This window comes from Dasypus novemcinctus, chromosome 2, assembly GCF_030445035.2.
Source record: "Dasypus novemcinctus isolate mDasNov1 chromosome 2, mDasNov1.1.hap2, whole genome shotgun sequence".
NCBI lineage: Eukaryota > Metazoa > Chordata > Mammalia > Cingulata > Dasypodidae > Dasypus > Dasypus novemcinctus.
The window spans coordinates 167,620,431-167,634,805 of record NC_080674.1 but is presented as its reverse complement, the minus strand read 5'-3'; the positions used below and the strand labels follow the sequence as shown (position 1 = coordinate 167,634,805).

Genomic DNA, 14,375 nt, shown 5'->3' with positions numbered 1-14,375 from the left:
ATATGTAGTATTGTGTGTCTGGTTTCTTTCACTTAGCGTAATGTTTCTTTTGTCTGATATTAACGTCTTGTAGTATTAACATACATTTGTTCAGCTTCAAAGAAAAATGGTCTTTATATATGCAGTTTTACCCGTATTTCTATTTCACATGTGGCTTTATTATGCTATACAGATCCATGTTACATTTTTTAGCTTTCCTTTTAGCAATATGCATGACCTTAAACTTTCCCTTTAAACCACTTTCATACCACACAATAGTACTGCTAGTTACAAACATTATGTTAGGCTTTCACCGTTTCTTTTCATTTCCTAAGATTAACACACATCATTTTTTACCAATTCTGCACAAAGTTAACCCTCAGATTTCCACTCTCTAACCTCATTCTATTTTCTGGTGACCCATATTCAAATTATTAACTCAATGAGACTACATAATATATTTAATTCATAGTATTGCAATCATACGGTATTTGTCCTTTCATGTCTGGCTTCCCTCACTCAACATAACATCCTCCAGGTTCATCCATGTTGTCATATGCTTCCTGACTTCCTTTCTTCTTACAACTGCATAATATTCCATCATATGAATATACCAGAGTTGGTTTATCCATTCATCAGTTGATGGACACCAGGGTTGTTTCCAACTTCTGGTAATTGTGAATAATGCCACAATGAATATCAGTGTGCAGATGTCTGTTCATGTCACTGCTCTCAGTTCTTCTGGGTATATACCAGTAGTGGTATTGCAGGGTCACATGGCAAACCTATATTCAACTTCTTTAGGAACCGCCAAACAAACCTCCAGAGTGGCTGTACCATTCTACGTTCCCATCAACAGTGAGTAAGTCTTCCTATCTCTTCACATCTTGTAGTTCTTTCTCTTGTTAATAGTGGTCATTCTCATAGGTGTGGAATGATATCTTATAGTTTTGGTTTGCATTGCCATAATCACTAGTGAGTTTGAACATTTTTTCCGGTGCAGTTTTTTTGTTTGTTTGTTTGTTTGTTTCACCATTTGTATTTCTTCCTTGGACAAATGTCTTTTCGAGTCTTGTGCCCATTTTTTAATGGAATCGTTTGTCTTTTTATTGTTGACTTGTAGCATGTCTTTATATATCATGGCTATTAAACCCTTATCAGACATGTAATTTCCAAATATTTTCTCCCATTGAATCAGCTACCTTTTCATCATTTTGACAAAGTCCTGTGAGGTGCAGAAGTGTTGAATTTTGAGGAGGTCCCATTTATCGACATTTTCTTTTGTTGCTCTTGCTTTGGGTGTAAGAGCCAAGAAACCACCACCTACTGCAACATCTTTAAAATGTTTCCCTACATTTTCTTCCAGTAGTTTTATGGTCCTGTCTTTTATATTTAGGTCATTGATCCATTTTGAGTTGACTCTTGTATAGGGAGTGAGACAGGGCTCCTCTTTCATTCTTTTGGTTATGGATATCAAGTTCACCCATCACCATTTGTTGAAGATAATGTTTTTTCCCATCAACATGGACTTGGTTAGTTTATAAAAAACAGTTGGCCATAGTTGTGAGGGTTTATTTCTAGACTCTCAATTCTATTCCTCTGATCAATGGGTCTATCTTTATGCCAGTACTATGTTGCTTTGACCATTGTAGCTCTGTAATATGTTTTAAGGTCAGGCAGTGAAATTCCTCCCACTTTGCTCTTGTTTTTTAGAATGCTTTTGGCTATTAGGGTGCACTTTCTCTTCCAAATGAATTTGGTAATTGCCTTTTCTATTTCTGTAAAGTAGGCTGTTGGAATTTTGATTCGTATTGCATTGAATCTATAAATTAATTTGGGTAGAATTAACATCTTCGTGATATTTAGTCTTCCAATCCATGAAGACAGAATGTCTTTCCATTTGTTTAGGTTTTCATAATTTCTCTTAGCATTGTTTTGTAGTTTTCTGCATACAGAGCTTGTGCTTCTTTGGTTGAATTGATTCCTAGGTATTTGAGTTTTTTTTGTTGCTATTGAAAATGATTTTTTCTCTCTGATTTTCTCCTCATATTGTTCATTACTAGTGTACAAAAGCATTACTGATTTTTGCATGTTGATTTTGTATCCTGCCACTTTTTTGAACTCATTTATTAGTTCATTAGCGTTGTGGTAGACATTTCAGAATTTTCCAAATATAGGATCATGTCATCCATGAATAGTAAGAGTTTTATTTCCTCTTTTCCTATTTGGGTGCCTTTTATTATTATTATTTTTCTTGTCTTGCTCTAGCTAGAAGTTCTAGCACAACGTTGAATAACAGTGGTGACAGTGGTCACCCTTGTTTTGTTCCCGGTCTTATTTACTTTTATTTATTTATTTATTTTTAAAGATTTATTTTATTTATTTCTCTTCCCTCCCCCCCCATTGTCTACTCTCTGTCCATTCACTGTGTGTTCTTCTGTGTCTGCTTGCATCCTCTACAGCACCGGAATCTGTGTCTCTTTTTGTTGCATCATCTTGCTGCATCAGCTCTCCATCTGTGCGGCCCCACTCCTGGGCAGGTTGTGCTTTTTCACACAGGGTGGCTCTCTTTGCAGGGTGTACTCCTTGAGCATGGGGCTCCCCTACGCAGGGGAGACCCCTGCATGGCACAGCACTCCTTGTGCGTGACAGCGCTGCGTGTGGGCCAGCTCACCACAGTGCCAGGAGGACCTGGGTATTGAACCCCGGACCTCCCATATGAACCACATCTGCTTACATTTAAATTTCCTCACATGCACTTCTTTTGTCTGCCAGCAGATGGTGCTCTTTGTCAGCCCTCTCAGTTCAATGCCTGGTAAGAGTGTTTGTTGCAATGGGACCAGATCAATGTGACAGAGGTTCCTCTTTTTCAGAGAGAGAGAGAGTTCTCTAACCTTTACTGGCAGCCCCCTCCCTTTACCTGGGTAGGAGATAATTCCACTCCCCTCTGCATCCTCAACAACCAGTCCCAGTCAGTAGAGAGGGAGATTGAGTGGGCTGGATCTCTTTAGTTCCTTGCAGGCTCCCAAGTAAACAATTGCACAGGTCCACCCAGCCTGGAAGGGCTCATGGGACACATTAGACCAAATTTGTGGGTCAAAAGCTGAGTCAACTTTACGCTGCGTTCCTCTTTCACCCCTTTCCTGGGGAGATGGATCCTTGGGTCCCCCTTTGTCTGTAGCCACTGGCCTCAAGGCCGGGTAATTCTAAAATATCTGTAGGGTGGGGGAGGATACCAGCATTTGCAGCTGTGACTTTTAACTCATAGCTTTGCCATCTTCTCCTTCAGCCCTCTCTCCTCGGGGTTGTGTCCAGCCTTCCCCTGATTTCTTAAACCCTAGAAGCTTTTTTTCCAGACCATTTCTGTCTGTCCTTTAGCTATTTTTCTGGGAGAGAAGAGAGTCCTGTGTCCTTCTAGTCCTCCATCTTCTCAGAAGTCCCATGTACGATTTTTAATGGCCATCTACTATTGCATCAAATGGATTAAATGGACCATAATTTATTCAACAATCTCTACTAGAAAATTTGGGTGGTTTCTACTTCTCACTATTAAAAAAAATTCGGAGTCTGACTTAGGCTAAAGATGACACCGCAAAGAATAGCTTTTTCATCAAATGGTGCAGGGTCAAATGTATTAGTTATCTATTGCTGTGTATCACTATCACAAACTTGCAGCTTAATACAACTTCACAGCTATTATCTCACAGTTTCTGTGGAACTGGAGTTCGGCATAGCTATGAGCTCTGCTTCCGGGTCTCACAAGGCTATAATCAAGGTGTTGACCAGGGTACAGACTCATCTGAGAGCTCAACTGGGGAAAGATCCATTTCCAAGTGTGTGTGTTAACAGGACTCAGTTCTTTGCAGGCTCCCAAAGTAAAGGCTTTAGTTTCTTGTTGACTCTTGGCTGAAATCCACCCTCAGCTCCTTGCCATCTGACCCTCTCCATAGGGCAGCGCACTGCACTGCCACTTGTTTCTTCAAAGCCAGCAATGTGGAGGGAGATGGAGATCTCCTCCCAAGACAGGTGTTTCCAGCTAATGTTATATGCACCCCTAGGCCAAAAGAATAACATTAACAGTTTTATTAAGTAGTTAGGACCAAATAAACTTAAGTATTTATATCCTAACAATATAGTAGCTGTTTGAAAAAAGTTTCATTTAAAAACAAGTAGTTGCGGGCGGCGGGCGTCGAGGCAAAATGTGGTGAGCGGTGGGGTTGGCCCGGACGGCAGGCTCGCCCCTTAGATGGGAGCGCTCTCGTCACCGATGAGGACGGCGCAGCCCGGGCGGCACGAGGAAGGGCCGGGAAAGGTCCCGCTCTGCCCGGCGCCGCTTCCGGCACATTGTGAGGTCCCGTGGTTCTCGCCGAGGTCTTGGCGGCAGCCCTGCGTCTGGAACGGTGTTTGGGGAGACGCTTCGAGGCGACTGAGGCGTCTACACGTGCTCCGTGTGCCACCGTCGGAGCGCGGGGTCACTTGGGTCGTAGTCTTGACGTCACTCACTGCCTTCAGTAACAAATCACTCAACCTCTACGCTTCGTTGCAAAATGGAAGTATTACCTATTTCATTGGGTTGTGGTGACGGTTTAGTGAGAGAACGCAAGAGTTCCACCCGGACGGAACTTTGCTTCGGTTTGGTCCGCTGATGTATTCCATCTGCTCTGAAGGCGCTCGAGAAATCTTGGATAAATGAATAAATTTGCAGGATAGGACTATGATGAGAGCGAATCCTGGAACGCGAGTCAATTTCACTTTTTAGCAGGTAGTGCACTGGAACTTCCAGGCAAAGCTGACCTTCTGTATAAACATCGATGGTGGTAACCATTTGGATTTTAGCAAAGGCTGTTTACTTGCATTGGTGTTTTGCAGCCCTAATCTCTCTCTGGGAATCAATTTAATCTGCTCCCGACTGTAAACCGTTCCTTCCTACCTACCAGAACAAAAGTTGGAGAAACTACCTGAGGCAGGGAGACTCAGTTCTGACCTACCTTCCCTCTTCAATTAGATTGTGTTCTGAAATGTGTCACACCCAAGGTCCATGGGGAGTGGAAGGAATACAATAAATATGGAAAAGTTATGTTACCCCAAAAAAAAAAAAAAAAAAAAAAAAAAAAAACAAGTAGTTGCAATACTTACTAAGGGGACTTGTGTAACTGTTGGGTACAATACAACTTCTCAGGCCTTGGGATCAGATTGGGCACTGCCACCCTCATTTCCTGATTTCACATGGCATTTGCTTTTTATCACAGCAACCTCCAAAAATCCTGCTTTGTGGCAATATGATGATAATGAAGAGAATATAGTGCAATGTAATGTTGAAACTGCCTTGAACTAATAGTTCACACAGTATTTAACAGATGTGTAAACTGAAAAAATGTAAACTGTCCCTTGCAGCCCTGTGAGTTCAAGGGCAACCTGATATACAGTTTGGGAACCATGGCCATATAGCGAAATTATCTTGATCCTTACCTCACACCATAAACAAAAATCAATTTCAGAAAGATTGCAGATCTGAATGTAAAAGAAAAACTAAAGCTTTTAGAGAAAAATATAAAAGATCTTTTCAATCTTAGGCAAACATTTCTGAAACAGGACTCCAAAAGTATGACCATAAAAAAAAAAAATGATGAATTTGACTATGTTAATATTAAAAACAATTTTTCATCCAAAGATAGTGAAAAGGCATCCCATAGAGTGAAAGAAGACATTTGCATACATACACCTGATCAAAGGCTTATAGCCCAGATACTTTTAAAAATTCCTGAAAACCATTAAGAGAAAGGCAGATTATCCAGTAGAAAAATGGGCAAAAGACTTGAATAGACACTTCAGAAGAGAGGATAATCCAATGGCCAATAAACATATGAAGAGGTATTCAGTCTCACTAGTCATCAAGAAAGTATAAATTAAAATCACAATTCAATAATAACACCCACCTACCAGATGACTAAAATTAAAAGGAAAAAGGAAAATGCCAAGTATTATTAAGGATGTGAAGAAACTGAAATTCTCTTACACTGGATGGAATGTAAACTGGTACAAACATTTTGTTAAACTGTGTGGCAGTATCTTTTAAAGCTGAATATGCACAATACTACGGCACAGCAATGTCACTCCTGCATATATACCTAAAAGAAATTAGTGTATATGCTAATCTAAAGAAGGCTCTTAACAACACTGTTTACAATAGTTCCAATCTGGACACTACTTAAATGCCTATAGACAGAAAAATGGATTAATAAATTGTGTTACATTCCAACAGTGGAATACTACAGAATAAAGGAACTATCACTCATATAATGATATAGTAGAATCTCACAAACATGATATTTGTGGAAATATGACCAGAGGTTAAAATACTTCACTGAGACCTGTGGCAATTGCTGCCATGCATCACATTAATTTACAAATTCTGGACCTGTGAACTTGCAGCTTGTGTCTGCCTATGGACTTTGGGCCTGTGTGCTCTCTCCTTATGCTATTGTGACAGAAACTGTTAACATTACAAAGGAGAATGGATACTGGCCCCTTGGACTAATGACACTCATAACCTACAAAAGAATTTGTGGAAATTATTTCTTGTAATCGCCCCTACTTATGAATGGTTGGGAAATATAAATAAGACAGGACAGTATTTGACCCTTAATCAAACATATCATTTTAAAGCCTGTGTTAGAGATCCATTTGTTTTCATAACTGGTAAGATAACTATTAAGAATGACTCACTGGTTTATGAAAATGGTGCCTTGTATACATATCAGGAAGTGTGTTGCAGGATGGAGAAACAATAGCCATGGCCAGAAGAAGAAAAGGTATCTGTCTACCGGTGAGAATGACGCAGATTTGGCAGTTGTCTCCTGAAAGTCAATGATTACATAAGAATTCTTGAAATGGACTAAATGCTTTATTGGACTGCTTATTAGAAGCATTTTGGGGGAAACGGACTTTGGCCCAGTGGTTAGGGCGTCCGTCTACCATATGGGAGGTCCGCGGTTCAAACCCCAGGTCTCCTTGACCCATGTGGAGCTGGCCATGCGCAGTGCTGATGCACGCAAGGAGTGCCTTGCCTCGCAGGGGTGTCCCCCGCGTGGGGGAGCCCCACGCGCAAGGAGTGCGCCCGTGAGGAAAGCCGCCCAGCGTGAAAAGAAAGAGCAGCCTGCCCAGGAATGGCGCCGCCCACACTTCCCGTGCCGCTGACGACAACAGAAGCGGACAAAGAAACAAGACGCAGCAAATAGACACCAAGAACAGACAACCAGGGGAGGGGGGGAAATTAAATAAATAAATAAATCTTAAAAAAAAAAAGAAGAAGCATTTTGGGACTGACTGGAATCATTTCAGCTGCTGCTACTGCTATGGTAGCTTTTCATGAAAGTACAAACATAACAATATGTGCATAATTGGCATAAAAATGCTAATAATTTGTGGCATAGCCAAGAGCACATTGATGAACAGTTAAATAATTGGGTTAATGATTTAGAATTGGCTGTTTTGCATATTGGAGATCAATTGTATAATTTAAATTTGTTAAGGGGATTGAGGTGTGATTGGAATGAAAGTAATTTCTGTATAACTCAGCTTGCATATTATTCATCAGATTTGGTATGGAAAAAATTAAGAATCATTTGCTAGGCCATAAAAGTAATATCTCTCTGGAAATAAATGAATTACAAAGAAAAATATTAGACATGTCTCAAAATCAAATTCACATAGCAAATGATAAGGATATTTTCTCAGATATGATTTCACATATTACAAAATTTAACCCAATTAATTGGTAGAAATCACAGCATTTTCTGTCAGCTTTAGGAATAGGGCTAATCATATTTGTTCTGTTGCTCATGATTCTTGCCTGTGCTGGACAGGGCTTTCAAAGAAAATTGCAAAGAGTAACAGTCATGGGACATGTGAATAAGCTGGTGCTAGCAAAAGCATTTCAATAATTTCCCCAAATCGAAGAGCCTGGCTGGTAGTCAATGATGGGTAAGACTCTCAGAGGAGGGCAACCTAAGATGGGCATGGTCACCTCGACTAAAACAAAAGGGGGGAAATGTTGGAAACTGAGGCACAGTGGTTTCACAAGGAGAGACGTGCTGTTTCCATGGCTATGCTTGCACCCTAAGGAATGTGGTAATTAAGAGTTCCCCACAAACAGGAAGAAACTGTTAAAGGCTGAAAGAAAAGATGAGCACAAACATTTTGTAGTAAATAGAACACTTAGACTTTGTACCTTGAGATAAGATTTTTTAAGTTCCTTAGTAATGCTAATAGTTAACTGCATGTTGCTGCTTGTTGTCACATAGACCCCATGTTGCTGCTTGTTGTCATGTAGACTGGGGTATATAGAGAGTCCCTTGTAAACAATAAAGTTGTCTGATGAGTCTCTACTCCCAGACCCCCTGATACCAGCTGTTTCGTTCTTCCTTTCTTTTTCTTTCTTTCTTTTTCTTTCACTCTCCTTTTTCTCTTTCTTTCATTCCCGAAACCCTTTGGGTCCAAATCTCCAACACTATTAAATAAAAGAAGCCAGGCTATCTGCACTGTCCAAAAAAATTACATACTGTGAGTGGGAGTCCTTTCATATATAAAGTACAAAAGGGGGCTAAATTAATCTATAACCATAGAAATCAGGCTAATTGTTACCATTGGTGGGAGGGGGATTTGTGAATAGAGGGGGGCCAAGAAGAGCTTCTGAGGTGCTTCTCATGCTCTCTTTCGTGATCTGGGTGTGTTCAGGTTGTGAAAACCTGTCGATTTGTACACTGATGATATGTGTGCTCTTTGTATCTATGTTATCTTTCAATACAAAGTGGAAAAAAATAAAGAATGCAGTAATGAAAAAATGCTTCAATTAACTCCTTGTAGCTATATCTTCACAAATGTCCTGGTTTTTTTTCTTTTAGCAAAATTCCCAGAAGTGGAACTGCTGGGTCAAGTGGTTTGTACATTTTTACTGTTTCTAATACCTCTTGCCAGTTTGGCAGAGACTGCTTTCAGTGATCTTTGTCTCCCTGTGCCTAGCGCTGTGCCTCTGCTCAGTACATGTTTGCTGAGTGTATGCATGGATGAAGCTTTATTTCAGTTTGCTGAATTAACCAACCCTTTCACACCCAAGAGGAGTTGTCAATCACTCTGCCTAGAACTCTTTCCCTTTCTCATCATACAACAGACTCTCAGCTTAAGACCCTTCCACTGAGGGCCTTCCCAAAACGTGTGCTAAAGGAGTCTTCCTTTTTTATTCCCTTGCTTAGTCCCCTTGTTTACAAATCTCAGTGTATAATTATAATAATTTATGGGTGCAGTGGCTTGCTTGCTTACTGTCATCTCTCCCTCTGGACTCCAAGTATCCTGAGGATGGCAATGACAGATGTCTTGTTCACTTCTGCAATCCCAGTATCTAGCACAGCGTCTATGATGAAGGAAGCATTTATGTCAATGAGACAGACCCCTAACTCAAATTAGCTTAAGCAAAAAAGAAAATGTATTGTTGAGCATAATTGAGAGGGTCAAGGGGCTGGGTCCACAGGTGAAACTAATATCTGGACCCTGTCTCTTTCCATCTCTTGCTACTGTTCAGCTTTATTCTTGGGTAGGCTCTTTATTGACATGGTAGCAAAAAGGCAGCTCACAGGCCCAAAGTGACAGTGTTCACCATGTCAGAAGAAGCGGAAGCAGCTTTTTGATAGGGCTGCCCACTGTCTTGGGGAGGATGCTTCCTGGCCCAGCTTAGGGCCACGAATCTACCACTGAGCCAAACATATGGCCCAAGCAATGGCCGTCTACAGCCAGGTCTTGGTTTTGTGACTATCCCTGAGGGACAGATGCACTTGAGAGAATAATCCACCCCACCCAAACCACAAGAGCAGATGTAAACAAGTGCAAGGCCACCTGCGGCTGACTAATTTGCCTAACTCTTATTCCAACCTACGATTCAACCAGCTGCAGGGACTCAGCTCTCTCACTGGGAGTGTACGGCATGAACCTAAAACCAGGCAGCTGAGGCCGATAAGTAATTGAGCTCTTTTCCAGATCAGTGGGGCCAGCTGAAATTAAGTGCTTCCTTGGCCCTTGATTGCCATTTTTAATTGGGCAGTATGTTAGTGGGTTTTCCCTGAATGCCGTTGCCCTTTGCAATTCATGTGGAGTTTAGGTGGAGGTCAGTCCTTTTTAACAAACACAGGGGTGGAGTTCATACACATCTTCCTTCCCAATCTTTATCCTAAACTCGGTCTGTTTATACCGTTTTCTTGATCTATTTAAAGATCTTACTCCCACTCTTCCATTTTATCCCTTTCCTCCTTCCCCTTCAACCAGCTCAACCCAAAGTTGATTGCGCCAAATGAAGTGACAAAGAGGAGTTTTCTCATTGGTATGCAGAGGTATGGCAGATGCACAAACTCACTGGCAGCCTGTGTACTCACGGCCTTGCAGACTCATCACTTTAGACTTCAAACTTGGCTTCTTCTTCAGGCTTTGTCCACGACCTTGGGAAAGTCAATTCCCTCTTTCTGAACCTTGGCAGCCCTAGCTATAAAATTAAATAATTACCTTGTCTGCAGAACAAGATGGTTTCTGAGGTGTAACCCTTTCTTCAACTCTGATCCTGGAATTACCTTTATCCCCCTCTTAGCAACCTGGTGACAAGGTCACCTCTAAGTGTGCCAAAATTTAGGTGACTGCACTGCAGGACGAGCTACATGATTGGTGGGTCCCAGTGAAAAATAAAAATGGGGGATGGGGAGAGGCCCTTGTTCAAATAACTAAGTATTTCAAGATGGTGACAGCAGAGCCTTAAACCAGCATGGGCTCTTTAGACTGTGGCCCCAGGTCTCATGCCCGTGAAGCTGACCCTGGGTGCCTCAGTAGAGCAGATTACAGGGACAGTAATGAACAAGTCATGCTCGTGCTTTGCCCCTCCTCAAAATTCTGCACGATGTCTCTAACAGCTTTCTCAGGGATAGCAAATCAAATGCTTACAATATCATTAAGTGGTATGGGCTGGGAATGGGCAAATTACAGAACAAATGTTCCAGGTAAAAGGAACAGCTAATATTCAGCTCCAGCCAATTGTCACTGTGGGCTTAAAATTGCCTGACCTTCCAATTTTTCAAGAGAAACCAGAATCAGGAAATTTTCTTTATAAATCTCCTGTTTTTTAAGTGTTGGCAACAGTTGAGAACAAGTATCCAAAACTTGGAAATGAAGCAAAAGGATATGTGCAGTTGCTTTCAATGTCATCTGAGAGCAGTCCTTTTCAAAGTGGGTTCCCTCACCCACAGCATCAGTCTTGCCTGAGAACAAGTCTTCAGGGCCTGTCTGAGACCTACTGAATCAGAAACTCTGGGGTGGAGACCGGCGCTTTGTGCTCCAACAAGCCCTGTGGGTGAGTCTGAGCTGAATTCCAGTTTGAGAACCACTGCCCTGGAGCACATCTCAATTGCTCAGAGCATTGTCTGACTCCAGGGAAATGAAGACTTATTTAATCTACTGCTTACTATTTATTAAGTAGGGTCCTGATATTTTACAACTCTGTAAAGTTAAGTCTTAACTTGTAAAATGCCAATGATTCTTTTTCGCCCACTAGCACTGCAAAAATTTCTAGCTGGTAGAGAAGAATAACCCCAAAGAATGTGGTTTCATTGCCCTGTAGGACTATAACCAGTTTGGAATCTAATCTAGCAAAGTTATTTTAGGATTCCTTCTTTCTGGTTTCCCCATCCTCTTTTGAACCAGCTTTGTCATCTCGTTGGTTCTCACCTTAATCAATTAAATAAGACTCTGAGCAAATGCTCGCTTTATATTTGTACGATTATTAGTATTTTTGACATTTTGAAAATTATTATTATTTTCAGGACCTCATACATGGGAAGCAGGCACTCAACCACTTGAGCTACATCTGCTCCCGTGAAAATTATTTTTGACACAACTAATCCAGATGATTTTAAAACTCTGGGTTGGCCAATGTTGGTCACTAGCTCATGACTCTGGTCCACACATGCTCACCCACCTTCATGTTACAGCAAATGTCCTTACCCCTCCGTCCTATTCTCAGCTTTATTCTCCTCTGTGTCTCTCTGGTCACGCAGGGCTACTTGCTTTTCCCCAAAACACTTCGGGGAAACTTCTCATCTCTGTGCCTTTGGTCACATCAACTTCCCTCCACCAAGCCTTAGTTTAAAGCCCCCTCCCTCATGAAAACTTCTGCAATTAGTTTATATCTATTTCTCTTTTTTCTGGGTTTCCGCTATGAGTTGAAAAATGTCATGTGTTCCCCACCCCTCCCTCCCAAATTCCTGTCTGCCTGGAACCTCAGAATGTGACCTTATTTGGAAATAGGGTCTTTGTAGGTATAATTAGTTATACCTACAGTACAGGATTTGGGGATCATCATACTGGGTGGGCCCCACAACCAACCTGATGGTGTCCTTATAAGAAGAGGAAAGAACACAAAGAGATAGAGAGAAGAAGGCATGTGAAGATGAGGCAGAGACCGGAGGGATGCAAATACCAGCCAGGGAATCCCCAGGCGAGCTGCCCCCCACCGCCCCAGGGGCTACAGAGCGGCAAGGAAGGCTCTCTCCTCGAGCCTCCGGAGGCAGAGTATCCCTGCGGACACCTGGATTTCAGACTTGCAGCCCCAAGAACTGTGAGAGAATACATTTCTATTCTTAAAAGAATCACCCACTTTGTGGTCATTTGTTACAGCAGCCCCAGGAAACTCATACGCTTCTGTTCAGAAAAACATTTGTCTTCTTTGGCTACAATAGAAAATCAAAGACTATCTCGTAAGGGTGCTTTTCAAACTTTTACTTGGAAACACATCTCCTGGGAATCTTGTTAAAATGCAGCTTCTGGCTCAGGAGGCTAGGGGTGGGGCCTGAGATTCTGCCCTTCTAGAACGTTCCCAGGTGATCAGCACGCTGCTGCTCTGTGGACCACACCTTAACTAGGGACACTCTTCTTAGAAGGCAGGGGCTGTCACCAAGGCACCTGTTTTGGGGCTGTCACAGTGCTTTGCGTGTAGTTCACTAAAGCATTCACGGGTCCCTTAGGTGTGGCCAAGAGTACAAAATGTTACTGCTGAGATCTGGCTGGACCCCATTCCTCATGGAATAAAACACCCATGCTGGAGTTGTACCTTTGTTACTCCTTTCTCTTTTTCCCCTAGGATTATATTCTGGCTGTTTGACTTTGAGGAAGTTGCTTCACTTTCCAGAATACCAATTTCCTCCTCTATGAGAAGGGATCACTCACACTCGGTTCCCAGGGTTTTTTGATTTTCAATTTGAGTTTATGCTTCATTTAACTTTTTTTTTTTTTTTACGTATCATGCGCCAGAGATTGAACCCAGGACCTTGCATGTGGGAAGCCGGCGCTCAACCACTGACCCACATTGGCTTCCCAGAATTGGTTTTATCATTTTTCTGGCCTGTTGTTTGTTTTTGTTTTTTACGGAGGCACTGAGAACTGAATCCGGGACCTCCCATGTGGGAGGCAGGTGCTCAACCACTTGAGCCACATTCGCTCTCTCATTTTAAAACACTACTATAGTTGAATATTAAAACAAAAATGGTAGCAAATTGTAAGCATATTATGTTTACAGTTCTTCACTTATCCACTAGTGCATATAAAATGCCAGTAGTGAGTGCCGGTCACTGACTGCCACGAAGAGGTTTGACGGGGAACACTCTGGGGTGATGTTGATCACTCTCCTGTGCCTCTCCATTGTAATGGCATGTCCTTCCTGATTGGGATCAAAGTCCACCAGTTCCAGCTGATCCATTTCATCAGTTTCTTCTTCTCCTTTCCTCTCAGGTAGGAATTTTTCCAGCAGAGACAGTTTATCAGGAGAGAGACAACCATTCTCTGGAAAGTTTACCTTACATTTGATGACTAGGTGACCTTTTCTTATGGCCTGTGATAAACTGGCATGCCTTCATTTCGGACATTCCGGGGCGCGGGTGGGGCTTGGCCACATGGCAGCTATCTCCAATCTTGACAGTCTGACCTGTATGAGAAGTGATGATTATAGTTTGGCTGTCAAGAGTGGATACTGACTTTTGGAAGCCACGCAATGCTACAACCAGCTGTATGTCCATGCACATGAAAAGGTCTTCTCCTTATCTAGCAAAAACAGCATGATCCTTCTCATCTAAAACAATGGTAGTATCTCCTGGCTCTAGATCTCCTTTACCATGGAATGTTATCTTCTGGCCACCTTTCATATCTTTATCAATATGAACTTCTAGAATCTTCCCTCAAAATACCTTCTTTCCATTGCAATTTTTGCGTTTATCTTTAGGACTGATCGGTTTCCCATGGCCCTGGCATACCAAGCACACAGACTGAACTTGCAGGATCATTCCAGGTCCTATCTGACGAATTCTTGTTGGCAT

At 41.9% G+C, this 14,375-nt stretch overlaps 1 pseudogene; it reads right to left on the bottom strand.

The window, feature by feature from the left end:
• Positions 1-13,631: 13,631 nt before the first annotated feature.
• Positions 13,632-14,375, bottom strand: LOC101443598 (dnaJ homolog subfamily A member 1 pseudogene; annotated as a pseudogene).